A 9,027-nucleotide genomic window follows, 5' to 3' on the forward strand; every position below is an offset into this window, starting at 1 on the left:
ATTTATTCGTTTGATTTAAGCATGAAAGCTACAAGTTTCATGTGGTAAGTTTTGAATGAAAACTTCGGGTTTCAAGGGCACTAAATATGAAACTATAGGTTCAATTTAGTTTTATGAAGGATTAGTTCATAAAGGAGGGGCTTTTGCAAGAACATAGAATGCAATATGCTGATTGAAGTGTAGTGGATTTGAGTTGCTTTAAGAACTCAAGTGTGAGAACTTTGGGACTAAGAAAGGATATCAACGATTCAAAGTAGAAGAATAAATTATTGAATCATTAATGTCCAAAAGTGATCTTCAGGTCAATAATTTTGGATTACTTATCAGATTTGGATTGCAGGTCATTTTTAATTAAGTCAACAGATCGAGACCAAAGAAGGTCAATCGTGGAAGAAAAATAATGACAAACAGGTTGTATTAGTAGTGTTCTAAAAATCGTCCTAGGCGACGCCTAGTCGCTGGGCGGTGGTCGACTGTGGGGATTAACTCAAAATCAGGAGCAAAATCGGGACAGGGATTGGGCGGTCCTTGGGCAGCCTAGGCGGGCGACTGAGTGCCCTAGGTGGTCCAGAAATTTTAGTTTTGTTCTGTTTTCGAGAATGCAGATCAGCTGCATTCTTGCCCTTCTGGGCTTCTGGTTCACGGTTTGGCAAAGATGAAAGGATGAAGAAGATGAGAAATAACTTTCTCTCACTTCCCTTCACACCACGTACACTCTGCATACTTTTCTTATTTATTTTTTTTCTTAGTTTCCCTCGAATAAAGTTTTGACAGCAAGCATCAAGTTGCTTGCTTTTTATAAAAAACCATAGGCTGTCAGTCCCTAACATATTGATTTTTCTCGTATGGGGTGTCAGTCCGTACATCCACATATTTCACACCTTTATTTCTCTTTAAATTAAACATAAATTAACATGATCTCTAAAAAGTATTTTATAAATTACTATGAACTACCCATACTCACATTAGAATTTTTTCTTTATTACGAACCACCCAACCCACTACGTGGGATTTTTACCCTTATTTTTAAAAAACTTAGATATAATCATTCAAAATGTCTTAAGTTATATAATGTATATGCTTAATGTGCTTTTAAATTTTGGACTTGTTGAATATTTTTTTTGCATTTTATCCATGAATTTTATACAAGTATAATTGTTTGCAAGTGTCAATATACACTTATTTACAAGACATACAAGAAATTTACCAAAATTTGCCTAGGCCACCTGGGTGCTCACCTAGACCCCACCGAGTCGCCTAGGCGCTAGGCGCTAGCCCGCCACCAGACTAACGCCTTAAAACCTTGCATATTAGCTTCGGTTGGTGACAAACCAAGCGATAATTAAATTATAGTTAATTAGCGTAAACCAAAGTACCCCAAAAAAAAAATATTTAGGGATGCCAAAAAATTGGCATTGGGTAGAAAAAAAGCATGGCCCAACCAAAAGTGGGTTGGAACGATGCGGGAATAAGCCCTACAGTTCGGCTATAGGCCATTGGGTCATAGGAGGGCTACAGGCCTCTGAGCTGTGTGGTCTGGGTAAGCCCAACAACAAAAGCTACTGGCTTGGGCAAAAACGAGGCACGAGAGTAGGCCCAGCCGAAGGCTGGCTTGCAGGTTAGCGCTCGCAAAGCCTAGCCAAAATTGGGGTCGAGTTTTGGGTCGGGGCAATGCAAGCCCAACAGCACAAGCTGCAGGTGAATGGGTCGATGCTAGAGCGAAGCCCAACAAGCAACAGGGTGTTAAGGGCAGGCCTAAGCATGGGTAAAAGAGGCCCAGCAACTCTAGGCCATTGGAGATATGCTAGGGAAGAGTAGGACAAGGCTAAGAAAGCTTCAAGCCTTTTTTATTTGGGCTGGGGGCTTTAGGCTCGTGATTACCCTATCAGGCCTAGGGCCTGGGTTGTCTGGTGTGAGCAGCAAATCCCAAAGAGTTGCTGCCATATGGTCCAAGGTATCATACGACGTCGTTCCCACGTTTGTTTCATGCGACTAGGCTACAAGCCACCTGCGGTGGTCGACAATGGTGCTTATGACGTTACGGCAGTGAGCCGCATTAAAATTCCCAGATTTTGTTTTTTGTTTGTTTGTTCTTGACATCTTTAGGGTTTTGAAAAACCCTAAATTGCTTTGAATTTATTTATATTCTTTGACTCATAAATTCCACATAGCAAAATAATTGCATAATGCATTAAACATATATATATATATATATATATATATTGACAAATTTATGTGTCGATGCAAATTTCGACCGTCTTTAGTCTTGACGAAAATGCACCTGCAAAACAATCAACACCTTTGATCAAAGAACTAAGCCTCACGCGCCCACGAGGTTGGGGGGTTAGGCCAATGGATCTCTAATGCCTAAGTCAATTTCTCTAAGAGAGTAAAGTGTTTAGGGCATTTTAGGGGTTGCAAAAGCTTCTGAAATTTGGTAGAATGTGGGGTATATATAGGGGAGAGGGCCGGCTATAGTGTTAGGTTTTTACCCTACACATGGCGGCATCCTATTAGCCAAGGTTTTTTGAGAAATATTCTCAAGATATTAAATAGGAAATAATATCTTGAGATAATGGAGTAATTATCCCTAATTGATTTTAAATTGGGATTACTTACTTGAATGGAGTCAATCTTCAATTAGGAATGTACTAAAGATAGGATTTAGGTAATTAATCCTTATCTTTAATGCCTTGACTTTTCCTTGCTAAAGGTAGGTGAGTTATGGGTGATAGGAGCATATTCATGCGACTTAATTAGCTTGTTCTCGTGCATTTATGTTGTGTTTACTTAATTGTTTTAGTGTTTAAGGCCACTTTTGTGTATTTTCAGATTATAAGGCCAAAGTGTGCAAGAAGATGCAAGATGGAGTCTTTTGGAGCGAAAGAGGAACGAATGAGTTGAAGACTTGAAGAAACGACGAAATCCTACTCCAACGATGAATTCTTACCAAAACGAGGAATCCTACTCAAACAAGGTTTCCTATTTTAGGAAAGTTAACCCTAAGTTTCCCGTTTTGGTAACCTTTCCTAAACTTAAACGTCCGTATTTTCTAGCCACTTTGACGGCCTTATAGGCACTCTAGGACACAAAACCAAGGCCCTAGCCCTATTTCCCTTCCCAGCCGCACCTTTATATTTATGTTTTAATTTCCTATTTTCGTAAGCCTTTGATTTAATTTTAAATAAGCTAGGGTTAGTTTTCTGAAATCATACATTTTCCTAACCCTAGCCGCAAATCCCATCCTTTTTCCCACATTCCCATCCTTTTTCCCACATTTAGCCGCAAGGAAACCATCCCATAATCCCACCATTCTTCCAGCCGTGCCTTTCCCCATTCCAGCCGCACCAAAACACATTCCAGCCCCAGCCACCTTCACCCATTTTTTCTTCTCTGCCGCAGTTTCCTCCACCTTCCCATCCATTTTCCTTCCATTCCACACTTCCACACACCCTTGCCGCACCACCTTATCACCATAGATCCATCCCTAAACCAGAAAATAAACCAAAAACACAAGAAAACCAATCTGCCGCAGAAGGAGAAAAGGAAAGAGGAGCTTCGACGTGCAGAAATTCAAGTGGATTCGTTGGGCGTTCTAGGTGTAATCAATCCTTTGTGCTTTATGTTTAAATTCAATTGTATTTCTCTTTTTGTGAACATGAGAGGCTAAATCCCCCTAGTTAGCTAGGGGGGTGATTCGAAACCATGTTTATGCTTGCAATATGAATTGATTACTTTTGGTTGGAATTTCATGAATGTTGGATTCAATTCATTTAACTGTTTGATTGATAACTTGTTTGTGTATGTTTATTGAGAGTGCACGCTTAATGTTCATGCATGAATTTGACGCTAGAATATAAGTGAGTTTCACCTAATAGTTATGAACTTATATTCACAAGTAGTGGAGGTTGCTTATAAACAATCGCGTTAATTGAATTCCTGGCAAGAGTATCATGCTTTTCATAGTTACAAATGCCTTGTCGATGCTTATAATTTCCAAAGAACGTAATGATTCTAACTTGTATCTTTATCATGCTGTTCATATACAGAACTTGTTAGGAATAATTTGTTTGTGATGCATATTCATCCAATTCAATGATTCTAGGGAAATTTGAAGGTTAATTTAAGCGGACCTAATTAACTTGGAGTGTCGAGTTCCATAATTCATCGAAAGACCAACTGAAAATCATTTTGTATGCAAGTGTGACATGTGTGGAGAAGAATCTTCTAGCTAGCATTCATTCCATATTTTCATCACATTCATATTTACATTCTGCCTTTAAATTACAATCGTTGCATTTAGTTTAATTTCGTCAAAACCTCAATCCCCCTTTACTTTAGTGTCCAATTTAGTTAAAAAGTGTCTTAATTTGTGTTTATAAGTGTTTTGTATTCTTTGAGTCTTTTGATTTGTTTGAGTGTTTTATTGTTAGTTTTGCATTCTTTGAGTCTAGTTTAGTGTTTTCAACGTTTGTTTTACGTTTTTGAGTCAGTTTCCAAGTGATTTAGTAATCCCTCATCAAATTTTTGGCGCCGTTGCCGGGGATTAGCAACTTTGCTAATCCCTTGGTTCTTTTCTTTTTGGTTTAGTTGTTTTCGTTTTAGTTTCTAACTTAGTGTTGTTTTCTTTGTTTGTTGTTACTTTTGATATTTGATTTAGTTCTCTTTCTTTGATTTTAGGTACTAGAGAAGTAAGATATGGATTTTGCTAGCATTCAAGCTCAATTGGCAAATCTTACTTCTCAATTGTCGCCGTATGCCGAAAGGACCACAATGCAGAGTGTCCCTACATTTGGTGCTTCATATAGGCAAGGATTTCAAGCCAATCAATGTCCACAAAGAGATTGGAGGGATCATTCGAACTCTATGTGGTGGGAAGCTCAACAAGTTCAACGTGAAGCATATTGGCAGCCATATGAGGAGTTCTATTCAAGACCTATGCAGCCATCACAACTTCATATGCAATATGCTCAATTAAATTCAAGTTCATCAATAGATTATAATCAAATTCTTAATGAATTAAATTCTTTGGTGCAGGGGTCACAAAATCAAGCCAAGGAGGCTCAACAAGAAGCATATTGGCAACCATATGAGGAGTTCTATACAACACCTATGCAGCCACCACAACCTCCCCCACAACAATTCCAATCAAGTTCAAGTATGTCCATGGATAATGATAAAAATTTTCAATTACTAACCTCTTTGACGCAGGACGAACAAAATCAAGACAAGAAGTTGGGTAAATTGGAGGAGCAAATTGGGCAGATTATGGAGTTCATGAAACAAATTCAAGAGCAAAGTGAACTCTCCAACTCAACTATTGAAAACTCGAAGGAAGATTTTGAAATCCATAATGCTATCACTTTGGGAAGTGCTATGGAGGTTGGAGCTGACCTAAAAATGTCCAAACATAGCCTAGAAGTGGATGAGGAGCTGCTAATTGAGGAGGAGGAAGAAGACATGCACATGGCAAGGGTAGAACAACCCTTGCCGCAGCCCCCTAAGCCCTCTAAACCACCCACCACAAGTAAGGACGTCCCAATTCCATGTTGTTCTGATGTTATTCCACCCAATGTCCCTTTTCCTAGCAGGTTTTTGATTCCCAACCAAGAAGAGAGTAAAGAGGACATCGTGGAAGCCTTCCCAAAGGTGCAAAATGCTATTCCAATTCTTGGTGCAACACCGCAAGTTTTAGAGGGTGTTGAATTCTTCAAAGGACTTTGTACACCAAGAAGAATGATTCAAGAGAAGGTAGTGGCTGGAGAAGATGTAGAAGGCATCAAAGAGGACATATTTGAAACCACAAAACCCAAAGAAGTTAAATTTGATGACATTGGACAAGTCATAACCATCACATGCAATCTGGCCAAGTCCAATATCCTTGAAACTTTCAAAGGAGTGGTGTTTGTCATTGAGTTCTTGTCGGACAAAACAAGTAAGTCATCTTCTCCAAATTCCATTACATTTTATACTAACTGGCTGATTTTGATGAATCAGGCACCTACACTAGAATTCAAACCAATGCCGGTTCACTTCAAGTATCACCTTCCATTCAAGGATCCATTCTATGCCGTGAGCCCTAGTGGAGATTAAAAGAAGGTTTCGTCCGGCTGGAAGACGTTAAAGCAAGCGCTTCGTGGGAGGCAACCCATGCAATCAACAAAGGAAGAACTTGGGAATCGCTCCACACTCAGATTTGCGTCCCTAAACCCTTTCCTTTGTTGCTTACTTTACGTTTTGTGTAATGTTTTTTTTAATTGTGTCTAAAACATTGAGGACAATGTTTAGTTTAAGTGTGGGGGGGTAACATTCTGTTTTGAGACTTTGTGCATGAAATTCGTAGGGTATTACCACCTAACATGTTTAAACTTGTTCTTTGCTGTTTTTAAGTGTTTTTAAGCTATTTTAGAGTGTTTTAGTGTGTGTTGACTTAAAAATCCGAAAATACCATAAAAATTTGAAAAATTGTGTTGAAAAACCCAAAAAGAGTTGTTTTTGTGTGTTTGTTTGTGTCGTAGGTACCTTCCAACGCAATGATGAGGATTTGGTTTTTAATTGCATGACGGTTAAAGAAAGTTACAAACATAGATGGACGTTTGATATACTCTTTGGTTTATGCTTGGTTGTTGTTATAGTTTACGAATTCACATGTAATCACAAAGAAAAAAATTAGTTTTTCTAACATGCTTGAAGGAAGGAACTTAAACAAACGCTACATCCCTGTGAGACTTGAGCCTAAACGTTATTTGGAGAGTTATAATCTGTTCATCATTGTTTTCTTAAGTCGTTGCATGATCTCATTATTCTTTGCTTGGTTACTACTTAGAAGGTGTTTCATCATTTAGTTCCAAATGCTAGAACTCATGCCCATTTCATTCAAAGCATGTTATTGATTTGCATAACACATATTCAAGATGAAGTTGTGTAGTGAACACCATAGCCAAATTGCCATATTTCCCTTTTCATTTGTTTTGTAGGATTTAACCCCGTTGAGCCTTGTGTAGCCTACTTTCTTTGTTAACCCACATTATCTTCACCTAGCCTAGATTAGGACCATCCGTACCCTTGTTCTTGAAGCATAGTAAGCATGAATGAATTCCCTTTGATTAATGTGTGCAGAAAATAAGTGTGGGGGAAAGTGTATTCATGTGAGTTTTTGTGCCATAGGCACGGTTAGAAAAAAAAAAAAAAAAAGAGGAAAAAAAAAGAAAGAAAGAAAGAAAAAGAAAAGAAAAAAGAATGAAAAAAAAAAAAGTGAAAAAGAGTTCCAAAGTATTGGATGTTGAAGTAAGGGCCCAAAAAAATGAATTAGGCCCTAAGAGTTGTTTGAATCTCCCCTATTTGTTTAAAAGTTGATTTCTGCATTCTAAGGGAATTCTAGGTCTTAATTTCATTACTTTACTTACTATTGCTTAAAGAATTTTTGTGTTTCCCTACCTTTCCTTGTTAGCCAACACCCCAAGCCCCGTTACAACCCTTGACTTCTATCTTGAGTGTTGTGCATTTCAATTGTGGAGTTTGAATTTGGTATGAGCATATGGTGTCACTGGTTCTCGCATCTAAGTAGTAGCATTCCATTCATGAGATTGTATCTAAACACGTTTAATTACTCCAGAAATTGCTTTCTTTGTTATAACGTATGTGAGTACTAGTCTTTCATGTTTACATCAATCTTCTCACATATAACTAGTGTAGGGTGTGTAGTCAGAAAATCTGAGTGAAAATTGAGTGCATAACTAGTGAGGAATTGAGGGAATTCTCTAAGGCATGTTACGACTTTCAAAATGTGTTTTAATTGATTAAATGCGAACTAGTGAATGGTGACTATGATTAAGTATGTGCTCGAGGGGAAGGAAGACTAAAAGCTATGTGTGTAATGATCTTAGACATGTCATGTTTCATTGGAAATCCCTGAGACAAATGTTGGAAGGTTTAGGTTATGTTTTGTTTGTTTTGTTTCGTCTTGTTTAATTTAGTTGTTTTGTTTTGCTCGAGGACTAGCAAAAGTTAAGTGTGGGGGAATTTGATAGGAGCATATTCATGCGACTTAATTAGCTTGTTCTCGTGCATTTATGTTGTGTTTACTTAATTGTTTTAGTGTTTAAGGCCACTTTTGTGTATTTTCAGATTATAAGGCCAAAGTGTGCAAGAAGATGCAAGATGGAGTCTTTTGGAGCGAAAGAGGAACGAATGAGTTGAAGACTTGAAGAAACGACGAAATCCTACTCCAACGATGAATTCTTACCAAAACGAGGAATCCTACTCAAACAAGGTTTCCTATTTTAGGAAAGTTAACCCTAAGTTTCCCGTTTTGGTAACCTTTCCTAAACTTAAACGTCCGTATTTTCTAGCCACTTTGACGGCCTTATAGGCACTCTAGGACACAAAACCAAGGCCCTAGCCCTATTTCCCTTCCCAGCCGCACCTTTATATTTATGTTTTAATTTCCTATTTTCGTAAGCCTTTGATTTAATTTTAAATAAGCTAGGGTTAGTTTTCTGAAATCATACATTTTCCTAACCCTAGCCGCAAATCCCATCCTTTTTCCCACATTCCCATCCTTTTTCCCACATTTAGCCGCAAGGAAACCATCCCATAATCCCACCATTCTTCCAGCCGTGCCTTTCCCCATTCCAGCCGCACCAAAACACATTCCAGCCGCAGCCACCTTCACCCATTTTTTCTTCTCTGCCGCAGCTTCCTCCACCTTCCCATCCATTTTCCTTCCATTCCACACTTCCACACACCCTTGCCGCACCACCTTATCACCATAGATCCATCCCTAAACCAGAAAATAAACCAAAAACACAAGAAAACCAATCTGCCGCAGAAGGAGAAAAGGAAAGAGGAGCTTCGACGCGCAGAAATTCAAGTGGATTCGTTGGGCGTTCTAGGTGTAATCAATCCTTTGTGCTTTATGTTTAAATTCAATTGTATTTCTCTTTTTGTGAACATGAGAGGCTAAATCCCCCTAGTTAGCTAGGGGGTGATTCGAAACCATGTTTATGCTTGCAATATGAATTGATT

Source organism: the organism of the source record quoted next, unplaced genomic scaffold, assembly GCF_019419815.1.
Source record: "Pyrus x bretschneideri cultivar Hongxiangsu unplaced genomic scaffold, Pyrus_bretschneideri_v1 Contig58, whole genome shotgun sequence".
Lineage (NCBI taxonomy): Eukaryota > Viridiplantae > Streptophyta > Magnoliopsida > Rosales > Rosaceae > Pyrus > Pyrus x bretschneideri.